This window comes from Glycine max, chromosome 18, assembly GCF_000004515.6.
Source record: "Glycine max cultivar Williams 82 chromosome 18, Glycine_max_v4.0, whole genome shotgun sequence".
Lineage (NCBI taxonomy): Eukaryota > Viridiplantae > Streptophyta > Magnoliopsida > Fabales > Fabaceae > Glycine > Glycine max.
Window position 1 is genome coordinate 33,387,344 of NC_038254.2, and position 24,808 is coordinate 33,412,151.

Sequence of the window (24,808 nt, forward strand, 5' to 3'; positions counted from 1 at the left end):
GTGAAAAATGGCACGCAGCGTGTTTGCTCCGTGCCCCTATTTAAGGGACCTATAAGGGAGAGAACTAACTAGGCATTTAGTGATAACCCCCAAGGTAGTCATATCTCTTTTGATAGTTTCTAGAGGTATCATTCTCTTCGAAGAACATATTGCAGCAGTAGGGACTACTAGCAACAATAAGTTTTCAAAGAGAAAAGCTCTAGATGAGGGTTCACTGTAATCAAGCAAGTCGGAGACCTAGCATGATCACAGATTCACCTCCGCTCCTTATGTTCCCATGAACCCGGGTATAGGGCCCTTTTTCACTCACAGTGTGTGCAAATAGTGTTGGTGTTTGTGTGCATCAAATGAATAAATATTTACCGCATGCATACATTTTAAAACGCACTAAAAGCAACAAAGAGTTTATATACACAAGAACATAATGAAGGGAAACCAACAAAGGGATAAGTCATGGTAAAACATTGCACAAGATTAAATGGCCTAACTCTCTAAAAACAGTCCCCAGTGGAGTCGCCAACTGTCGCAACCTACCCTTCGGCGGGAGGGCGACGCGAGACTCGCGGGATGCGTGTTCCACGAAAGGAATACGCGCGGAGTCGCCACCAACGTTTATTTGAGGAAAACGTCGGAAAAACCGGAAAAGACGCGATCTACGAACTTTTAAGTGAAAGGTTCGGGAGTTGTATTTACGCACGGGGAAGGTATTAGCACCCCACACGTCCGTCCCAAGGGACGGCAGCCTTTAATCGAATGTGCAAACGTGACTTTGCTTTTTATGTTCCCTTTTTATGTCTTTATATCCTTTATACCCTTTTTATATTTTTCTCTTTTTGTGGTCGACAAGGGTGTTTCCCTTTGCTCCTACGTATTCCCCAATTGCGATGAGGAAATCAGACCTACGTAGTTCTTTCTTATCAAGTGATTCTTTTTTACTTAAGAGGTGATCATTTTAAGGCGTTGGACCTTGAAAATGATCCATTTTACTTAGTAAGAAATTGAAATGACAAACTTCAAAAACTTATTTTTGTGGACGAGCTTGACTAGGCGAGTTGATTTTAGCCTTAGTTTCACTTTAGTTATTAGTCAATTCGATTAAGAATGAGAAATCCCAAAGAGAAAACGTCCGATTGATTTTCCGCTTTATTTTACTAAAAAAGATGTTTTTTGATTATTATATTATTTTTTACCTCTTTTTTATTTCCAACGTGGTTACGGCACGACCGAACGGTCGGAATTTATTTTAACCAAAGTTAACGGATAATACAATTCAAACGATCGGTGAAAATTTATTTTATTTTTAAGTTAAGCGAGAAATGACTTAAGTAAAATGGCTTAAGCACGTCAAAAGGGGGTATAAAAAGTAAATGAAATGAGAATAAAAATACACGAAACACAATGTGGACCACCATGGGTACATAGAATGAATCGAAAAGCTTGGTTCGAGGTACTTACCCGTTGAAGATCGAAGAACGATGAAGAACGAATGAAGAACGTCGAAGAACGGTTGAAACCTTTACGAAATTCTTCACGGAAAACGTTACGGAAACGTTTCGGAAGCGCCTCGGCTTAGATTTTCTTCACGGAAACAATTTTTCCAAGCAAATTCGAAAGAGAGAGAAGTGCCTAAGGGGCTGAACCCTTTTCTTCTTCACTTCCTCCCCTATTTATAGCAAAATAGGGGAGATGGTTGCCGCCCAGCTCGCCCAGGCGAGCCAGGTTGCTTCCTCCAGAAGCAACAGCCTTCTGGAGGAATCTTCTGGAGGGCCTAAGTGGGCCTGGTTGCTATTTGCACCCCCATTTTTACTAAGTACACCCCCTCTGCTTTTTTTTGGTGATTCTTTTTTCGTAAAGTTACGGAAACTTACAAATTTCATAACGATACTTGTTTTCTTTCCGTAACGTTACGGAACCTTGTGGATTACATAATCATCCCCTTTTTGACTTACGGAATGTTACGGAACCTCACTAACTGTGCAACGATGCTTCCATTTGATTTCCGGTGTGTCACGGAACCTTACAGATTGTGCATCAATATATTTTTTTGGTTTTCCGGCATGTCCTGGAATTTCACAAATTGCCTAATGATGGGTGCCAAGCACCTCACAAGGACCAAAGAAAAGTCGTATGTCATCAAGCAAAGGTCCCCGGACGAAATTAGGGTATGACATGTCCCAAATGAACCCCCGTGTACTTCCTCAATCATGTAGTTCGCCTCTTTGGCATCTACGCATCGCAGGAGGGTCATGTCGTGGTTTCGTTTGTACAGGGTGGTACCACTCACAAAGAAACCAGTAGCCAATCTCCTTAACATTCTTTTGTCATTGTAGGAAATCCCTGGTGGATATTCTTTGTTCTCGACATACTATTTGATGTCGAAATACCACGGTTTCCCATTTCACTCTTCCTCTATCGCACAACAATTTGTCGGCTTGCCCCGAGATCTGAATTCAATGTACGACAGATCCCCGTGTGGGGCAAGTTGAAACATGGATGCCAAGGTGGCCAATGCATCGGCCACTTGGTTTTCTTCCCGAGGTATGTGGTGGAAAGAAATGTCATCAAAAAATTCGGCTAACTTCAAAATATAAGTTTGATAGAGTATAAACTTTTGATCCCTAGTTTCCCATTCTCCTCTCAAATGACGTATTACAAAGCCGAGTCTCCATACAATTTGAGTAGCTTTACGTCAAAATCAATGGCCGCTTGAATCCCAAAGGCGCACGCTTCATATTCGGCCATATTGTTGGTACAATCGAAACCTAGCCTGGCCGTGAAAGGAATACATTGATAATCTGGGGGATACAAGGATTGCCCCTACTCCATGGCCCAAAGCATTAGATGCCCCATCGAAACAAACAATCCATTTGTCTATATCCTCGTGCGTCCGCTTCTCTTCGAATAGGGCCATGATGTCTTCATCCAGGAACTCAGGGTGCATCGGCCGACAATCTTGGAGGGGTTGTTGGGCCAAATAATCTGCCAAGGCGCTTCCCTTTATCGCCTTTTAGGTGACGTACACAATATCGAACTTAGATAGTAGTACCTGCCACCTAGCTATTCATCCCGTGAGGGTCGGTTTCTCAAAGAAGAATTTCATGGGATCCATTTTGGAAATAAGCCATGTGGTATGACTGAGCATGTACTGCCTAAGACGATGTGATGCCCATACCAAGGCGCAGCACGTCCTTTCCAACATTGAGTAATTCATCTCACAGGCGGTAAACTTCTTGCTTAAATAGTAAATGGCTTGTTCCTTCTTCCCAGAGTCATCGTGCTGCCCCAACACACACCCCATAGACTCGTCTAACACAGTCATGTACAGGAAAAGAGGTCTTCCTGTTACAGGTGGCATGAGCACCGGGGGATTTGTGACGCTCTGTTTGATTTTTTCGAAGGCCTCTTGGAAGTCGCTATTCCATAGGACCGCCTGGTTTTTACGCAATAGTTTGAAGATGGGCTCGCAGGTAGGGGTGAGTTGCAAGATAAATCTCGCGATGTAATTCAATCTGCCCAGGAAACCTCGAACCTGCTTCTCCGTGCATGGCTCAAACATTTCAAGGATGGCCTTCACTTTCTCGGGATCTATCTCTATCCCTTTCTGGCTCACGATAAAAGCCAACAACTTTCCCGACTTTACCCCAAAGGTGCACTTGGCAGGGTTTAGTTTTAGTTGGTATTTCCGCAGCCTTCCAAACACCTTACGCAGATTGACGAGGTGTTCGTCCTCGGTCCGAGATTTGGCAATCATGTCATCTACATAGACTTCTATCTCTTTATGCATCATGTCATGGAATAAAGCTACCATGGCACGTTGATAGGTTGCCCCAACATTTTTTAGCCCGAAGGCCATCACTTTGTAGCAGAATGTCCCCCATAGGGTGACGAAAGTGGTCTTCTCCACATCTTCGGGTGCCATTTTTATCTGGTTATACCCTGATAAACCATCCATAAATGAGAAAAGGGCGAATTTAGCTGTATTATCTACTAGTATATCAATGTGTGGTAAGGGAAAATTGTCTTTAGGACTGGCTCGGTTTAAATCCCGATAGTCTACGCACATTCACACTTTCCCATCCTTTTTTGGGACCGGGACAATGTTGGCTACCCACTTTGAGTATCGAGCCACAACCAAGAAACCCGTATCGAATTGCTTTCTCACTTCTTCTTCAATTTTCAAAGACATTTCGAGTCTCATCCTTCATAGTTTTTGCTTAACCAGGGAAGACCCAGGATTCAATGGCAACTTATGCTGCACAATGTCGAGATCCAGACCTGGCATGTCTTGGTACGACTATGCAAAGATGTCTTGATATTCTTCAAGAAGGGTTATCAAACCTTGGCGGATAGGTGCGGTCATACCGTTTCCTACTTTCACTTCTTTCTTTCCCTCTCTGGTCTCTAAGTTTACCAGTTCGGTTTCCTCTTGGTGAGGCTTCATTTCACGTTCTTCCTGAGCGATCAATCTCTCCAACTCTGGTGAAAGGACGTTCTCTTCCTCTTCTTCGTTTATCGTTTGACTTACTTCTCGGTCAAAATCGATTATCAAACCCTCGTTGTTAGGATCCTTAAAGGATCGATCCTCACATCTATACCATTCAAGACAGAAAACAAAAGCATGCAAAATGATATGAGAAAAGGTGAAATCGCAAGAACATATGAAACAAGATCTCTTTGTTATTTAATAAGGTAGGTTTCACAAAACAAAAGAGAAAGGAATCTATAGTCTCCAATTACATTGAATCAGCGGTATAGACTTCCGACTGGCTCATCACGTGCCAATTCCCCACTTGGAAATTGGGATGGCACGGTCGCACGAAACTCAGCGGATCTTATGGAGCCTCTTCTCCTATTGTCGCCACCTCTTCCTCGAACATTATCCCGACACTTGTGAAACACTGGCTAACATGACCGAGCCATGCCCTATCTACCCGGAGTCTTGATGGTGCATTCCTTCTTCCAGGATTCCCGGGTTCATACCCCAACCCATATTTGTACGGGTTACCCCTAATGTCAACCACATCGACATTCCCGTGGCTGTCCTTGCCCAGACCCATTCCGGGCTCATAACCGTGCCTGAGAATTACCCATGCCACCATCAGGGCCGCATTAGAGAGACAAGGTAGCAATGGGCCTGTTTCCATAGAGGCACAACTCACCACCTCGAAGGATTGGAAAGTTGTTTCCAATGATTCCTCCGCTGCCTCTACATATAGTGCTTAGGAGGGGCAGCTTACCAACATATCCTCTTCGCCTGACACTATCACCAAGAGTCCACCAACCGCGAATTTCAATTTCTGGTGAAGCGTCGACGGGACCACTCCTAGCTCGTGAATCCATGGCCACCCCAAAAGGCAGCTGTAGGCGTGATTTATGTCCATCACTTGGAAAACCACATTGCAAGTGTGGGGGCCTATCTGAATAATGATGTCAATTTCCCCCATAACCTCTCATTGACTACCGTCGAAAGCTCGTACTACCATCGAACTCGGTTTTAGACGTGATGCATTAAAAGGAAGTTTCTCCAAGGTGGTCTTTGGCATCACATTTAAACTTGAACCATTGTCGATGAGTACCTTAGCGACGACATGGTCCATGCATCTGACAGACACATGTAGAGCTTTGTTGTGCCCTCTCCCCTCAACTGGAATCTCTTCTTCTGCGAACGAAATATAGTTATTGGTAGTTATGTGATTAACAATTCCTACAAAACCCTCAACTGAGATGTCGTGTGCTACGTGGGCTTCGTTGAGGACCTTTACCAATAGTGCACGATGAGGCTCGGAGTTTATGAGCAGTGTCGCAACCTACCCTTCGGCGGGAGGGCGACGCGAGACTCGCGGGATGCGTATTCCACGAAAGGAATACGCGCGGAGTCGCCACCAACGTTTATTTGAGGAAAACGTCGGAAAAACCGGAAAAGACGCGATCTACGAACTTTTTAGTGAAAGGTTCGGGAGTTGTATTTACGCACGGGGAAGGTATTAGCACCCCACACGTCCGTCCCAAGGGACGGCAGCCTTTAATCGAATGTGCAAACATGACTTTGATTTTTACGTTCCTTTTTATGTCCTTATATCCTTTTATACCCTTTTTATATTTTTCCCTTTTTTGTGGTCGACAAGGGTGTTTCCCTTTGCTCCTACGTATTCCTCAATTTGGGATGAGAAAATCAGACCTACGTAGTTCTTTTTTATCAAGTGATTCTTTTTTACTTTAAGAGGTGATCATTTTAAGGCGTTGGACCTTAAAAATGATCCATTTTACTTAGTGAGGAAATGAAATGACAAACTTCAAAAGCCTATTTTTTATGGACGAGCTTGACTAGGCGAATTTGATTTTAGCCTTTAGTTTCACTTTAGTTATTAATCAATTCGATTAAGAATGAGAAATCCCAAAGAGAAAACGTCCGATTGATTTTCCGCTTTATTTTACTAAAAGATGTCTTTTTGATTTTTATATTATTTTCTACCTCTTTTTGATTTCCAACGTGGTTACGGCACGACCGAACGGTCGGAATTTATTTTAACCGAAGTTAATGGATAATACAATTCAAATGTTCGGTGGAAATTTATTTTGTTTTTAAGTTAAGCGAGAAATGACTTAAGTAAAATGGCTTAAGCACGTCAACAGGGGGTATAAAAAGTAAACAAAACGAGAATAAAAATGCACGAAACACAATGTGGACCACTACGGGTACATAGAATGAATCGAAAAGCTTGGTTCGAGGTACTTACCCGTTGAAGATCGAAGAACGATGAAGAACGAATGAAGAACGTCGAAGAACGGTTGAAACCTTCGCGAGATTCCTCACGGAAAACGTTACGGAAACGTTTCGGAAGCGCCTCGGCTTAGATTTTCTTCACGGAAACAATTTTTCCAAGCAAATTCGAAAGAGAGAGAAGTGCCTAAGGGGCTGAACCCCTTCCTTCTTGCCTTCCTCCCCTATTTATAGCAAAATAGGGGAGGTGGTTGCCGCCCAGCTCGCCCAGGCGAGCTCAGCTCGCCCAGGCGAGCTCAGCTTGCCCAGGCGAGCAGGGTTGCTTCCTCCAGAAGCAACCGCCTTCTGGAGGAATATTCCGGAGGGCCCAAGTGGGCCTGGGTGCTATTTGCACCCCCATTTTTACTAAGTACACCCCCCTCTGCTGTTTTTTTGGTGATTCTTTTTTCGTAAAGTTACGGAAACTTACGAATTTCGTAACGATACTTGTTTTCTTTCCGTAATGTTACAGAACCTTGCGGATTACATAATCATCCCCTTTTTGACTTACGGAATGTTACGGAACCTCACTTAATTATGCAACGATGCTTCCGTTTGATTTCCGGTGTGTCACGGAAACTTACGGATTGTGCATCAATATTTTTTTGGTTTTTCGGCATGTCCTGGAATTTCACAAATTGCCTAATGATGGGTGCCAAGCACCTCACAAGGACCAAAGAATGGTCGCATGTCATCAAGCAAAGGTCCCCGGACGAAATTAGGGTATGACAGTTGCCCCTCTTTACTTGTCTTTTATTGGAGATAAAAGGAAAGTAAAGATAAGACACTAATTTCGTTCCTCTCGATTTGGCGAGAGTCGCAGGTGACCATAAAACCTCCACATGCAAATGACTTGTTGTTCCCAAAATTTCACAAATTGCCTAATGATGGGTGCCAAGCACCTCACAAGGACCAAAGAATGGTCGCTTGTCATCAAGCAAAGGTCCCCGAAAATCAGTGTATGACACTAATTTCGTTCCTCTCGGTTGACGAGAGTCGCGGGTGACCATGACTTGTCGCTCCTAGAATTTCACAAATTGCCTAATGATGGATGCCAAGCACCTCACAAGGACCAAAGAATGGTCGCATGTCATCAAGCAAAGGTCCCCGGACGAAAATCAGTGTATGACACTAATTTCGCTCCTCTCGGTTGACAAGAGTCGCGGGCGACCATGAAATTTCCGCATGTAAATGACTTGTTGTTCCCGGAGGAACAAAAGGTGCAGAAGACTATGTCAGCCTCTGCATGCTATCAAGCGTTCTGTCTTACAGATAGCAAAAGAATGTTTATACGGATAACCACTCGGGTATTTCCGCGTATCATCGGGCCCGCCGCCTCTGGATGATACAAGGGTGCAGAATGACCAAACTTGGTCTCTGCTTGTCATCGGGCCCGCCGCCTCTGGATGACAAAAGGATGCGAATAACCGTAAGGTATCTCCGCGTATCATCGGGCCCGCCGCCTCTGGATGATACAAGGGTGCAGAATGACCAAACTTGGTCTCTGCTTGTCATCGGGCCCGCCGCCTCTGGATGACAAAAGGGTGCGAATAACCGTAAGGTATCTCCGCGTATCATCGGGCCCGCCGCCTCTGGATGATACAAGGGTGCAGAATGACCAAACTTGGTCTCTGCTTGTCATCGGGCCCGCCGCCTCTGGATGACAAAAGGGTGCGAATAACCGTAAGGTATCTCCGCGTATCATCGGGCCCGCCGCCTCTGGATGATACAAGGGTGCAGAATGACCAAACTTGGTCTCTGCTTGTCATCGGGCCCGCCGCCTCTGGATGACAAAAGGGTGCGAATAACCGTAAGGTATCTCCGCGTATCATCGGGCCCGCCGCCTCTGGATGATACAAGGGTGCACGTCACATGACCTCAGGGTCAGTATGACAAAGATTATGGGGCGGCCGACAAAAGCAAAGCTCTTGCTCCTACGTATCCTCCAATGAGGAACTCAGACCTACGTAGTTCTGGGTAACTTGTGAGACTTGAAAAAGTCTCGGTGTTTTCTTCACTAAAATGCAAACATGCTTTAGCAAAGAGACAAATATTCCAACTGATTTAGAGCAGCATATGCTTTTTTGAGTGAAAAACAATGCGTCTACCGGGGAAGGAGAGTCTGCTGATGAAATCTCCCATAACCATAAATGAGATTTTGGATGTTAGCATTTCGTTTCTAAATGACCATTTAGAGGAAACACTGGGTTCGACAAAAATAGAAGAAATCCACTCAAAGTGTATCAATCTCGCACAGGTAAGTGTTTCATCCTAATTCCGAACCATAGATATGTCATGACTTGACTTTGCAAATTATTTCCTATCAAATCAAAAATCACATGCGTGATCATGGATCAATAGGGCTTCCCTTGGGAATGGGTTCTTTTGATGGTTTTTTTTTTCGGCTTTTGTGTGTTTTTGGCTTTTGATTTTCCTGGCTTTTTCTTTTTCTGTTTTTTTTTTTTTTTTGTTTAGTGCGGGGCGAGAAAAAAAAGGTCGCTAGCGCACGGGATTTTGGTTGGTAATTAAAGGGAGAAGACCATTTTAGGTCGTGGTTTCCTTTCCTTCCTTTTTTGTTCATTTGGTGACAATTCTGTATTGTTCAGATATTGTCCGGTCCAAAGACCTCTCTGCACATTTCTTCTGTTTTCTTTCGATCCTTGATCAGGAGCTTTCTTTCCTTCTTTTCTTTTTTTTTTCTTTCTCCCATTCTTTGATTGGGAATTTCCTTTCTTTTCTTTTTGCTTTCTCCCACTCTTTGATTGGGAATTTCCTTTCTTTTCTTTTTGCTTTCTCCCACTCTTTGATTGGGAATTTTCCTTCTCTTCCTTTTTGCTTCCGAGGGTAAGGATTATGGTGAGTCAGGATTTTGGCTCAAGGTTTGTAGAATGGCTAGACATGATACTTGTCGGGGTTTGGTTTGGCTCAAGGATAAAAGGGATGCCTCACATTATTTCCATGACACAAATGCAAAAATGATGATTTAGAAACTTTATGCAAAACTGGTCATGCATGCACCTATGCGGACACTCAAGTGTCAAATTTTTATGGTCATGTGATGCTAGGGCTCAGGATTCATTTCCTCTATTTTAATCAACCCAATGTTTCCAAAATATGTTCTTTTATCAATTTGTGCATTCATCCGAGTCCATTTCGGGCGTCCGGGGAAATTTCACAGCATTCACCCTTCAGGTGTAGACACATTTTTTTTGCAAAAATTGGTTATGATCAATGAATTTTTTTCAAAGAAAAGTTGGAAGTCATCTCTTTTCAAAAGCATGTCGGTTTTTCAGCTAGACAACTTATTTTTTTCTTTTTTCTCTCTTTTTCCTTTTTATCATTTGTTTATTTCTTTTTCTTGTTTGTTTTTTTGTTTTTTTTTTTTTCTTTTTTTTTTTCAGGAGGTATTTTGCTACCTAAACATGTGCATATTTTTGTGAGGTATTTTTGCTATATACATGCATATCCAAGGTATCTTGCCACCTAAACATACATATATATGTTTTGTGAGGTATTTTTTTGCTACATACACGCACATCTAAGGTATCTTTCTACCTAAACATACAAATATATATTTTGTGAAGTATTTTTTTGTTTACATACACGCACATCTAAGGTATCTCTCTACCTAAACATACATATATATATTTTGTGAAGTATTTTTTTGTTTACATACATGCATATCTAAGGTATCTTTCTACCTAAACATACATATATATATTTTGTGAAGTGTTTTTTTGTTTACATACATGCATATCTAAGGTATTTTCACTACCTAAACATACATATATATGTTTTGTAAGGTATGACTACCTTCCGAGCTTGCGCTTGTTTTATTTAAATTCCTAGGATCATGAGCAACTAGGTGCGTCCTACTATAAAAAGTGATCAAATAGCAGGCAGAAATTTAAAAGGTACTAGGTTGCCTCCTAGTAGCGCTTCTTTAACGTCTTGAGCTGGACGCCTTATGACTTGTCAGTCACTGACCTAGTACTTTTCTTACATTTGGCTTTGGACTTGGTCGCCTATTGGTCGGCCATGTTGTGTAGGCAATACTCAAACCTTTTTATGGATGAGCTGAGGTGAACTTTAGAGGTGGTGGCGGTGTGTCTATTGCCCGCTACCGGCCATCCCAATGCTGCTGTGGTGCTTCGCCCTGCGCCTGCCTGGGGACGCAGTACTTCTTGATGAAAGCTCGATCAGTAGGGGGCCTGATGCCCTTGCTGGAGGTTACAGGTACTCCGTAGAACTGATAGAGACCCGTAATTAGAGCTTGACAACTCCAAGACCCTGTTGGACTTCTTCGGGTCCACTGGGTGTCTTGCAGGCGCGATCCCTGCAAACAATAGATGAAATCAGAAATCAGTTGAGCGATGTGCATACTTACCTATGATGACATAACCTTGCCGGGGGGGTACGGGCATCCTGTAGGACTGATAGAGGCCCGTAACCAGAGCTGGAAACCCCAGGGCCCTGTTGGACTTTTCCGGGTCCACTGGGTGTCTTGTGGGTGCGATCCCTGCAAACAATAGATGGTATCAGAAATCAGTTGAACTATATGCTTACTTACCCATGTCGGGACGACACAGACCAACTGATACTTTTGCAGGGGGTGATTGGCATTGCGGTCGCTGGGCAGAATGTTGCTAAGTAGCAATGTCATCTATATCTGTGTAAGAGTGGTCATGTTGGTGCGCATGATCCGCACTCGTCTCTTTGCAGCGGCACGGGTGAAATCTTGCCCCAGTATGCATAGTAGCAGTGTGATAGCCTCCCTCTCTAGTTGTGCTCGCACAGTTGGCCCTCCTCCAATATCAGGGGGTGGCCCAGGAACCGTTAAAAGGAAACTACTGGTCCCTTAACCGGGAGTGCAAGTCTCGGTTAAGCACTTAAGGACAGAGGACCTTAAATTATCTTAAGGTGTGGATATGGAGCCCACTGAAAGTGAGGACGCGTAGTCCTCTAAAGGCGAGGGCGTGTAGCCCTCTGAAGTTCAGGACGTGTCGCCTTTCGAAGGCGAGGGAGTGTAGTCCTATGATGGCAAGGACGTGCAATCCTCTGAAGGTGAGGGCATGCCCCCCTTTGAAAATGGGGAACATGTAGTCCTCTGATGGCGAGGACGTGTAGTCCTCTAAAGGTGAGGACGTGTAGTCCTCTGAAGGTGAGGGCATGTAGCCCTACAAAGGTGAAGGCACATGACCCTTTGACGGCGAGGACGTGTAGTCCTCTGAAGTTGAAGGTACATGACCCTTTGAAGGCGAGGACGTGTAGTCCTCTGAAGGTGAAGGTAACTAGTACCCAAGGTGAGGGCGTGTAGCCCTCTCAAGGCGAGGACTTATAGTCCTCTGAAGGTGAGGGCGTGCAGCCCTCTGTTGGCGAGGATGTGTAGTCCTCTAAAGGCGAGGACGTGTAGTCCTCTCAACGGTGAGGGTAACTAGTACCCAAGGTGAGGACGTGTAGCCCTCTCAAGGCGAGGACATGTAGTCCTCTGGAGGTGAGGGCGTGCAGCCCTCTGATGGTGAGGACATGTAGTCCTCTCAAGGCGAGGACGTGTAGTCCTCTGAAGGTGAAGGTAACTAGTACCCAAGGTGAAGGCGTGTAGCCCTCTCAAGGCGAGGACATGTAGTCCTCTGGAGGCGATAGGTAAAAGTACCCAAGGCGAGGGCGGGTAGCCCTCTCAAGGCGAGGATGAGTAGTCCTCTGGAGGTGAGGGCGTGCAGCCCTCTAATGGTGAGGACGTGTAGTCCTCTCAAGGCGAGGACGTGCAGTCCTCTGAAGGTGAGGGTAACTAGTACCCAAGGTGAAGGCGTGTAGCCCTCTCAAGGCGAGGACATGTAGTCCTCTGGAGGGGATAGGTAAAAGTACCCAAGGCGAGGGCGGGTAGCCCTCTCAAGGCGAGGACATGTAGTCCTCTGGAGGTGAGGGCGTGCAGCCCTCTGATGGTGAGGACATGTAGTCCTCTCAAGGCGAGGACGTGTAGTCCTCTGAAGGTGAAGGTAACTAGTACCCAAGGTGAAGGCGTGTAGCCCTCTCAAGGCGAGGACATGTAGTCCTCTGGAGGCGATAGGTAAAAGTACCCAAGGCGAGGGCGGGTAGCCCTCTCAAGGCGAGGATGAGTAGTCCTCTGGAGGTGAGGGCGTGCAACCCTCTAATGGTGAGGACGTGTAGTCCTCTCAAGGCGAGGACGTGCAGTCCTCTGAAGGTGAGGGTAACTAGTACCCAAGGTGAAGGCGTGTAGCCCTCTCAAGGCGAGGACATGTAGTCCTCTGGAGGGGATAGGTAAAAGTACCCAAGGCGAGGGCGGGTAGCCCTCTCAAGGCGAGGACGTGTAGTCCTCTGGAGGTGAGGGCGTGCAGCCCTCTGATGGTGAGGACATGGAGTCCTCTGAAGGCGTGGACGTGTAGTCCTCTAAAGGTGAGGGCGTGTGTCGCTCTGTTGGCGAGGACGTGTAGTCCTCTAAAGGTGAGGGCGTGTAGCCCTACGTTGGTGAGGACGTGTAGTCCTCTCAAGGTGAAGGCGTGCAGCCCTCTGTTGGCGAGGACGTGTAGTCCTCTAAAGGTGAGGGCGTGTAGCCCTACGAAGGTGAGGACATGCAGTCCTCTGATGGCGAGGGCGTGTAACCCTCTGAAGGTGAGGACATGCAGTCCTCTGATGGCGAGGGCGTGTAGCCCTCTGAAGGTGAGGACACGCAGTCCTCTGATGGCGAGGGCGTGTAGCCCTCTGAAGGTGAGGACATGCAGTCCTCTGAAAGTGAGGACACACAATCCTCTTAAGGTGAGGGCGTGCAGCCCTCTGTTGGCGAGGACGTGTAGTCCTCTGAAGACCAGGGTACTAGTACCCGAGGGTCCATCTTTATGAGAAAGCAAGAGATCGACTCATCGAGAGAGCCGGTCATCCCAAATTCAAAAGATTTGGACATTTAGATGTAGGGAATCTATGTAGTCAACATGATTTTTAGGGATGCAGATGCATGCAACCTTTGTCGTGAAATTTGGTAAATGCGGACTTCATATGAAACAATGCAATGTAATGGAAAGTTGTACAATGTTCATGACATTCTTTCCCTATTTTGTGATTTTGATTTTGATTTAATTTTTTTTGGAAAACACAGATTGACTGTCCTTTTGAAAGAGGTGATAATTCATGCAACCTCATCCTATCTTTTTTGCAAATCTCTCCGGGAACTCCCTCAGAGTGTGTGTTCTGTTTGATTTAGTCACTTGACCATTTTGGAGTGACGGCAATGGAGTCGTTTGATGTTTGATCAATCCATTGAAATCCTAGGGTTTGTCCCCCCTTTTCTTTTAAAAACATCGACAGGTGAGAACTTTTGATCTGCCCCTATGTTCACTTGAGGCTCATGCACGGTGCCCCTCATTGCCCCAGTGTAAGGCTTTGAAGTACCAATCGTTGCCTTTCGTCAAGACCTTGTAGGAGGCAACCTATTGGGTGAGAACTTCTAATCTGCCCCTAGGTTCGCTTGAGGTTTTTGCATGGTGCCTTTCGTTGCCCCAGTGTAGGGCTTAGAGGTACCAAGTGTTGTCTTGTTTTCACGACCTCGTAGTGAGGAAGAATGAAAGAAGCAGTTGATTCTTGCAAAAAGAATTTTCCAAGGACGAGAAATAGTTGAAGGATCTTTCGATGGATTAAGTCAAATGACTCCAATGTAGAAGCAAGATGTTTTGATGTCTTGATGATGCTAAAGGATCAAGTGCTTCTAAGTTTTATTCAAGACAAGAATCCAAGAAAATCAAGATATATGATCAAGTTGATCTCTAGAATCTTAGGAAGAAGTTTCCAAATTGAAGAAGCAAAAGGTTTGACCAAGGAATTCTATCCTTTCAAATTGAGATTTGCTCTCTGGTAATCGATTACCAGCAGTTTGAAAATGTTTTAATTCAAATTTTTAAAACCTGTAATTGATTACATAAGTCTTGTAATTGATTACCAGAGGGGATTTTCAGAAAATAATTTCCAAGAGACATATCTATTCAAATGTTTTATGAATGGCCATTCAAATGTTTTAAAGAGAGTTTTCATTGCCCAAACAGTTTTATCCTCTCGAAAGATCAAGAGTTTTTCTGAACTGAAATGTCTTATCCTCTCAAAAAGATTCCTTGGTCAACCACTTGCTTATTCAATAAGGAATTTTTTATTGATCTTCATTTTACAATCTACCTCTTTTACGAGAGACCTCTTCTTCTCTTCTTCTTATTTCTGAAAAGGGATTAAGAGACCGTGGGTCTCTTGTTGTAGAGGATTCCTGAACACAAGGGAAGGGTTATCCCTGTGTGCATTGTTAATCCGAAAAGAGAGATTGATAGTTCAATTGGGGAATAGTCTTTGCATCTTAATTCAACCCCCCTTTTCCTTAAGGTAACTGAGGCCATTTGTCCAACATCCTATTCTTGATAACTCACTTCTCTCTAAAAAGACAAAATGAGGTCACATGAACGTCTATATTTTTACTTGAAAACACAGTCAATCAAATGCCTTTTTATTTTTTATTTTGAAACCTATTTTTTATTTTGAAACTTATTTGTTTTGAACTTTGCTCGTTGTTTTACGGCACCCCCACCAACATGCAAGATGAGTAATCTCTGATTGAACGGTCTTGGAAGTCAACACTCAGGAGCGCAGGTTGCTTGAGCAAACAAACCAATGGCGTACACTCACATTCCGGTGGAAGTTGAATAAGCAAAGATGTGTTCGTGAGAGGATGTCCATTTTATCCATATCATTTAACATTGTAACTGTGGTTTATGGCATAAACTTGACAATAATGGCATAAACTTGGAAACCCTGATGAGTCATTAGGGACACCTAACAACAGCTTTCGAAATTGCCCCATGTGTGGCATCTCTTGTCAATGTCAGGATTTACACGCAATTCTCCTCAAATTTCAGCCAGCCCGCATCAATTAGACCTTGCACCTTACGCTTCAGAGCCCTACCATGCTCAATGGAACGCCCCGGGGCTTCTCCGTGACAAGCACACGTTGCGTTTGAGTTGTATTCTCGGAGAAATGGAGGTTGATGAACCTTGGCTAGGGTTATGGCTACCATTGAATTATCAAGTAGATATGGGAGCAAGTCAGCATAGGACACTGGAATTGGGGTGAATTCTACAGGCTTTCTCGCTGCAAAATTCACTTCTTGTTGGTGTGTTTTTTTGGGTTTGTGCTAAAGGTGGTCTTCGTCATTGGAAGTGCGGTAGACAGACTTTGTGGTTGATTTAGGGATGGCCTTTGTGGATAACTGGGTGGTGGGTAAAGGAGGAGGTTTGTTATTGGCTGAGTAATGACATTGTTGGGTTGGTGGGAAACTTGGCCGTACAGGAATGGCAGTCACAACATGGGTTCTCCCTCATCCTCACCCTCTTTATTTGCCCCAGTTTTCTCAGTCGTCCTAGTAGGATGATCAAATTTGCCTCTTTTCAGATCAACTTCGATCCTTTCACTGGCGAAGACCAAATCCGCAAAGCTTTGAGGGTGCGTAGCCCACCATCTTTCCATAGTAGAGTATCGATAATGTGTCTACCATCACGATCATCGTCTCCCTTTCCATCATTGGGGGTACCACTTGGGCCGCTAGATCCCTCCACCTTTTGGGCGTGTTCTTTGAAAGATCCGTCCCCCTTTTTGCACATGTTCTGTAGTTGCATCATATCCGGAACCATATCAAAATTGTACTGATACTGCCTAACAAAGGCAACCATTAGGTCCTTCCAAGAATGGACTCGGGAAGGTTCCAAGTTAGTGTACCAGGTAACAGCTACCCCAGTAAGACTTTCTTGGAAGGAATGTATCAGCAATTCCTCATCTTTTGCGTGTTCCCCCATCTTCTGACAATACATCTTTAGATGGTTCTTGAGACAAGTAGTCCCCTTGTACTCGTCAAAGTCCAGCACCTTGAACTTGGGAATGACCATGTTTGGGTATTAGGAACAACTTTTCTAGGTTAGCAAAGGCATAATCTTCACCTCCTTCAATGGCCCTGAGCCTTTCCTTTAGATGATCCGCCTTTCCCTTTTCGGCCATAGCAGGAGGGGCTCTTCCCACCGCAAAATGCAATGGTTGTGGTTGTGGGCAAAACTGAGGGCCCTCCAAAGTGTTTTCAAAGGGTATACCACCAACTGCTTGCCCTTCAGTGGCATATCCGAGCCAAGGCTCGAAGTCAGCTAGATTGTGGTGGGGAATTTCATGTGTCTCCCCCATGGTTTGAGAGATATGTGCCTGATGAGGTTATTGGTTCTCAATGAGTATCGGAGTGGAGTTATTGAGATTTTCATTGAGAGTGTATGCCACATTGGGTGGTGTATAGTTGGGAGGCAAGCCATATGATGGGAAGGCGTGCTCGTTTTGAATTTGCACATCATGGGGTCATCCGTACTTCCCAAATCTTTGCCTACCATATTTGAGGTTGGATGATTTATTTGCTTGAGGCCAGATGGGAGCATCGGGTTCACCTTAGCGACAGCGCTAATAGCGGCGACTATAACCGCATTGGCTTCCATTATCTTCTTCATGCTCATCATGGCCTTCATCATTGTGGCCATTTGCTCTTTTATGGCCTCCATTTTCGGCCTTCATCTTCTCTTGCACCTCCTCTGCTTCACCCATTACTCTAGCTCTAGCACGAGTTCGGTAAGGGCGCCGTAAAGCGTGTCCTTTTCTTTTTGATAAGTTCATTTTATTTTATTTTATTTTATTTTTCAAGGAAAGAATGCAATGAGCAATGCAACCAATGAAAAGCATGGATGCATGCGAATGATGTACAGTCGAAGTATTGCGAATTTTTACGCAGGATATAGGGTTGAATCAATTTAGATTTTCAACATGGTCCATGACATCTTTGTCAAGGTGAAACTGGAAGTAACAAGGACATCAACAATCCTAAATATGTTTGGCAGTAGACGAAGCAGTGATGTGACTCGATTCATCTTTTGCCCCAATTTTGCAGGACGGTTACTTCCATATTTCAACTTGACTTGATGAACCTTTTTGTAAAAGCTTGAGCTTGGTTCAACCCCGTAATCCAAGGAATGGAAATTCTGATTGCCAATACTTCAACAACATCTCATAGGGATGAATGAATCGGGCATACTTTAAGCTTATGCACGGAAAATGTAATTATGAAATTGAGATGCCCGAAGAAACACCATTTCCTAGTTAACCATGCATTAGGTACCATGTTCAATTATTTTGTTTTGTTGTTGTGTGTTTTTTTTTTTAGAAATGGGTTTATGATCCCAACATGGTTGGCTCATGGTGCCTAACACATGCAACTAAGAATGTAGTGTGAAGTTTCACGCTTCCCCTTTTTTGTTTTTGTTTTGTAGAGGAAAACGCAAGGATGAGCAAACATGAAAACAAATGGTATGCAATTTTGCAGATCAAAAAGTTTGTTGAACGCATATGCATGATGATGCCATGACTCATGCAAAATGTGAGGCTGGAATATGATAACGGACAAATGCAGGATATGTCCATTATGATGTTATGAAGAGATGCTTATGCGATGCATGATATGAATGCATTTTACGGACACGAGAGCCCGGAAAATTATCTCTTCTTACTTGTGCATTTGGGGGCGCAGTGCCCCATGTGTACAATTAAGAAGGTGATATGGACCTTCCGGCTTCCCGTGACAAAGGACGAGACCAACATACAATGCATGCTAGAGATAAAATGTGGGAGTGATTTGATTTGCACAAGCTTTTTGGAGTAGAAACATGGGACCAACTCATTTTATTTAAAAAGGAAGTCGTATCTAGTCAAGGTCTTAGAGACCATACAAGTTTCCTAACGATTTCTAATTATGTGGGCCATTAAGTCTATCATATGCTGACAATAGCCGAGAAGCCCATGAATCTCTTCGGGGGCGGAGTAGGTGTCTGCCATCGCCTTGGCCTTGGCTAACAATCGGGGAAGTTCTTGACTCCCGTTCAAGGTAAGAGCAAACCGATCCATCCACATGGTTGCCTCTTGGTGTAAAGAGTCGATCACCCTTCCTCTAGCCTCTTTTTCCGCGTATACTTGGGCATATTCGTCCGCAATCCTATGCTCGTGGGCCGCGGCTAGACCTAACTCTTCTTGGTACTTGGCGATGATAGCTAGCATGTTGGTCTCCGTCTCGCATAAACGCTGAGACAAGCTTCTTTTGGACCTTGAACAGGCAACTAACTCCTCTTTCAAAACCATGCTATGTGCTCGCGACTGGTCCCTTTCTTCCTTTCGCAACTTGAGTTCACTATTGCTACCCCATAGAGCTCCGCGAAATTTGTTCCGGCCATACTCTTCCTTGCGAGCCCTCTTGGTCTCTTGTTCAAGGGCTCTTGCGGTAATTGCATTCTCTTCCCGTAACCCGGCACACTCCTTCCGAACGTGTGTAGCGGCCAACTTGAACTTCTCCTTGGCAAGTTTTGCCTTTCCTAACTCGCTTTTGAGAGCTTGGACTTCTTCGTCCTCTTCCGGTGCTTCAAAACTCTCTTTGCTGACGACTTTTAACTTGGCGAGCCAATCTAAACCTCGTATATGAACTTTCAGCCATTCGTGGTACCCACCCATGATGCCATTACGAATGCCTCTAAGCTCTTGATCTTTCTTTAACGGGGTTTCCCACGCCTTATGGATTCTTTGTATAGTCTTGGAATTTTGTGCGCCGAAATCCCTCACAAGGAAAGGAGACATGCTTTCTTCCGTCGGTGCTCCCCTCATGGGGTACCCTAGTTGTCTTATAGCGAGCGCGGGATTGTAGTTAATACAACCCCTCGTTCCTACCAGCGGAATGTTTGGGTATCTTCCACATGAGAAAAGGACTCCTTCTTTTCCTTCCTTCCATCGGGGGAACCAACTGATTGTTCTACCTCCTATCCCGGCCAAGAGCTGGTCCCAATCTATTCTCCTCTTTTCAGTACACGAGCGATGGCTCAGGAGCGGACATGGATGTCTTGTGTCTTGTTGGAACAAGTGTGAAACCAACCAAACACAGAGGGCGGGTAAGCAACAGATGATCCGTGCGCTACTCTTTTCGCACCTTCGGTCAAATGTGTCAAATAGATCTGCCAAGACAGCTACCACCGGACTTTCCTTGCTATGGTGGTAGGCAAGGAAAGCGTCGATTGCTGCTAGGTCTACCAAACCATCCACGTTTGGAAAGAGGACGACCCCAGAAATTAGCAAAGCTAACACATCCATAAACGGGACCCAGTCTCCTTGATTGGCCATACCCCTCGCCTTGTCTTCTAGGTACTTCTGTGGTAGGCCCGCTATGCCGTTCCGAGTCTGTTTTATGCGGTCCAAACCTCTTGCTGAATCCTTGACCACAGTTGCAATTCTGCTCAAAGAGGGGAGACACCCGGAGGAAAGATATGGTTTTCTTCCCCCGAGAGGACATCCTAGAATTTCCTCAAATTCTTCAATGGTTGGTACTAATTGGAAGTCTGCGAATGTGAAGCACCTCAAAGGCTGGTCGTAGTATTGGGTAAGTGATGCAATGGCTTCTATGGACACCTCTGCTATGGTCAACTCTAAGATCTTTCCGTAAGTCTTGCGGAAGGCTTGCATTTGGAGGGGTTCCATCAACCGCCCTAATTCCTTGATGCTGGTGGTATCTAGGCTTTTGACCTTGACTTGGTAGAACCTCTTGCCGGTTTGATTTGTTCCCATGCTTACTAAAGTGAGACAAAAGCTGGTGCAAATCAAAACTCCGATATCTCATGGGTGGGATGGATGAATGCATGATGGAATGCATATGACACAGATGCAATCTAGGAATGCGGGGGTCCGGGGAATTTGTCCCCTTCTTAGACACGACGTCTAGGGGTAGCGAAATGCCCCAACGCACGTTTTTAAGAAGGCGACACGGACCCTCCGTTGGTTTGTTTACAGTAGGGATCAAGACAGAACCCATATGCAATGCCTATGCAAAAGACACAATGCGGGAATGTGCACAGTATGACAATATTTACCGAACATAAGCAAAAGGATATATGATACTCATGCATGGCAGTGTGAAAAATGGCACGCAGCGTGTTTGCTTCGTGCCCCTATTTAAGGGACCTATAAGGGAGAGAACTAACTAGGCTTTTAGCAATAATCCCCAAGGTAGTTATATCTCTCTTGATGGTTTCTAGAGGTATCATCCCCTTTGAAGAACATATTGTAGCAGTAGGGACTACTAGCAACAATAGGTTTTCAAAGAGAAAAGCTCTAGATGAGGGTTCACTGTAATCAAGCAAGTCGGAGACCTAGCATGATCACAGATTCACCTCCACTCCTTATGCTCCCATGAACCCGGGTATAGGGCCCTTTTTCACTCACAGTGTGTGCAAATAGTGTTGGTGTTTGTGTGCATCAAATGAATAAATATTTACTTCATGCATACATTTAAAACGCACTAAAAGCAACAAAGAGTTTATATACACAAGAACATAATGAAAGGAAACCAACAAAGGGGTAAGTCACGGTAAAACATTGCACAAAATTAAATGGCCTAACTCTCTAAAAACGTTCCCCAGTGGAGTCGCCAACTGTCGCAACCTACCCTTCGGCGGGAGGGCGACGCGAGACTCGCGGGATGCGTATTCCACGAAAGGAATACGCGCGGAGTCGCCACCAACATTTATTTGAGGAAAACGTCGGAAAAACCGGAAAAGACGCGATCTACGAACTTTTTAGTGAAAGTTTCGGGAGTTGTATTTACGCACGGGGAAGGTATTAGCACCCCACACGTCCGTCCCAAGGGACGACAGCCTTTAATCGAATGTGCAAACATGACTTTGATTTTTACGTTCCTTTTTATGTCCTTATATCCTTTTATACCCTTTTTATATTTTTCCCTTTTTTGTGGTCGACAAGGGTGTTTCCCTTTGCTCCTACGTATTCCTCAATTTGGGATGAGAAAATCAGACCTACGTAGTTCTTTTTTATCAAGTGATTCTTTTTTACTTTAAGAGGTGATCATTTTAAGGCGTTGGACCTTAAAAATGATCCATTTTACTTAGTGAGGAAATGAAATGACAAACTTCAAAAGCCTATTTTTTATGGACGAGCTTGACTAGGCGAATTTGATTTTAGCCTTTAGTTTCACTTTAGTTATTAATCAATTCGATTAAGAATGAGAAATCCCAAAGAGAAAACGTCCGATTGATTTTCCGCTTTATTTTACTAAAAGATGTCTTTTTGATTTTTATATTATTTTCTACCTCTTTTTGATTTCCAACGTGGTTACGGCACGACCGAACGGTCGGAATTTATTTTAACCGAAGTTAATGGATAATACAATTCAAATGTTCGGTGGAAATTTATTTTGTTTTTAAGTTAAGCGAGAAATGACTTAAGTAAAATGGCTTAAGCACGTCAACAGGGGGTATAAAAAGTAAACAAAACGAGAATAAAAATGCACGAAACACAATGTGGACCACTACGGGTACATAGAATGAATCGAAAAGCTTGGTTCGAGGTACTTACCCGTTGAAGATCGAAGAACGATGAAGAACGAATGAAGAACGTCGAAGAACGGTTGAAACCTTCGCGAGATTCCTCACGGAAAACGTTACGGAAACGTTTCGGAAGCGCCTCGGCTTAGATTTTCTTCACGGAAACAATTTTTCCAAGCAAATTCGAAAGAGAGAGAAGTGCCTAAGGGGCTGAACCCCTTCCTTCTTGCCTTCCTCCCCTATTTATAGCAAAATAGGGGAGGTGGTTGCCGCCCAGCTCGCCCAGGCGAGCTCAGCTCGCCCAGGCGAGCAGGGTTGCTTCCTCCAGAAGCAACCGCCTTCTGGAGGAATATTCCGGAGGGCCCAAGTGGGCCTGGGTGCTATTTGCACCCCCATTTTTACTAAGTACACCCCCTCTGCTGTTTTTTGGTGATTCTTTTTTCGTAAAGTTACGGAAACTTACGAATTTCGTAACGATACTTGTTTTCTTTCCGTAATGTTACAGAACCTTGCGGATTACATAATCATCCCCTTTTTGACTTACGGAATGTTACGGAACCTCACTTAATTATGCAACGATGCTTCCGTTTGATTTCCGGTGTGTCATGGAAACTTACGGATTGTGCATCAATATTTTTTTGGTTTTTCGGCATGTCCTGGAATTTCACAAATTGCCTAATGATGGGTGCCAAGCACCTCACGAGGACCAAAGAATGGTCGCACGTCATCGAGCAAAGGTCCCCGGACGAAATTAGGGTATGACAAGCAGTTCAAGCAAAGAGATCCTTGCTGGCGTTTTATTCAATTACTTAACTACTTTAAACTCACTTTGTTGGATGAGACGAAGGAACTCATGAGCCTCTTCCAAGGTCACCGCCTTTCCTTGAAGACCTTCTTTCTTTTCAACTCCCTTTACTACTGGGGGATCCACTTCTTTTGAGGGGTGGCCACGCCTGCGGACTCTTGGATCATGGGTGCTTTCCCCTTGGAGGGAAATTCCGTCGAGTGAGGGGGAGCGAACACCCGGCCACTGCGGGTTACGCCACTAAGGTCGGTAATGTTGGTCACTTTGGCCGACAAGGAGTCAACCTCAGTTGCAGCCCCTTCTCCAAAAGCGGGAGGGGTATATTTCCATGGGACGACCTTATTGCTTTGATAGGAAAATGGCGTCGGCTTTGGCACTGTCGGGGGGTACTCAGACCTGGAGCCGGTCACATTCCTAGTGAAACATATTACTAAGGCTTTGGGGGTTGGGGGAGCCTTCCTTTCTGCCGACTGCGTGCAAATCAGCGGTTCTTCCCTACCTCCCTCGGACACTTCGAGCTGCCCCCAGTCCATAAGCCGTTGAAGCAGCTCTTCAACCGCGGGGCAGGTTTCCATGTCGTGTGATTCCCCGAGATGAAACAGACATTCGTCGCTTTTGTCTCCGCCATGAGAGACCATGCATGTTGCCTGCAGCGACTGGTAGATGAATCTTCTGGATGTAGCCACATCTTCTAATCTCTTTGACCCTGACGGCCTATCCTTTTCGATGGCGTTTACTCTAGCTCCTCCATGACTGGCTAGTGGATTGGTCTTAACTTTGGGGCCCTCTTCTTGAAATGATAGCCAACCGGCATTTATTAGGTGTTGCACCTTATACTTGAATGGCAGGCAAGAATCAATGTTGTGTCCGGGGGCTCCATTATGGTATGCGCACGTGGCATTTGAGTTGTACCTCTTGGGGTATGGTGACTGAAAGACCTTTCCGGGTATGGCCACCACCAAATGGTTTTCCAATAATGAGGGCCATAACTTGGAATACGCCATGGGAATAGGAGAGAACTCGTCTCTCGGGGGGCGTCGTGTATTGATATAGCTCGCGCCAGGAGTCGTATTATTGGCTGGCCGGGGTGTGGCTGGAGCAGCGTGTTGTGCAGGCGTTTTTTCCGTTGTGGCAGGCCCTTCTACTTGAGTTGGGAGGGAACTTCCGGCTCGGATCGAGAAGTTCGGGTGGTTGTGTTGGTATGAGTTTTGAGCATTTTGGGGCGTTTTCATCCACGTTGGGGCGGTGGTGGCTGCGTGGGTATCCCCTTCCTTTTTCCGTGTGCCCACCACTGGGGCTCTTCTATTGCTGTTGGGGCCAGCGTTGGAGGCATATTCAAACTTGCCTTTCCTCAATCCGGACTCGGTTCTTTCTCGTGCGAAGATGAGGTCTGCAAAGTTGGCTGACATATATCCTATCAGCTTCTCGTAGTAGAACGTAGGCAGCATATCTACCATGATCGTGATCATTTCCCTCTTAGTCATGGGTGGGATGACTTGGGCTGCTAGGTCTCTCCACCTTTGAGCATATTCCTTGATGGACTCATGTTCCCGTTTGCTCGTGCTCTGAAGTTGGTTCCCATCGGGAGCCATATCCGTGTTGTATTGGTACTGCCTAATGAAAGCAGTTGCCAAGTCTTTCCATGATCGGACCTGAGAGGCTTCCAGATTTGTGTACCATGCCACTGCTGCTCTGGCTAAGCTGTCTTGAAAGAAGTGCATTAATAGCTTTTCGTCCGTGGAATATGCCCCCATCCTTCGGCAATACATCCGAAGATGACTCTTTGGACACGTCGTCCCTTT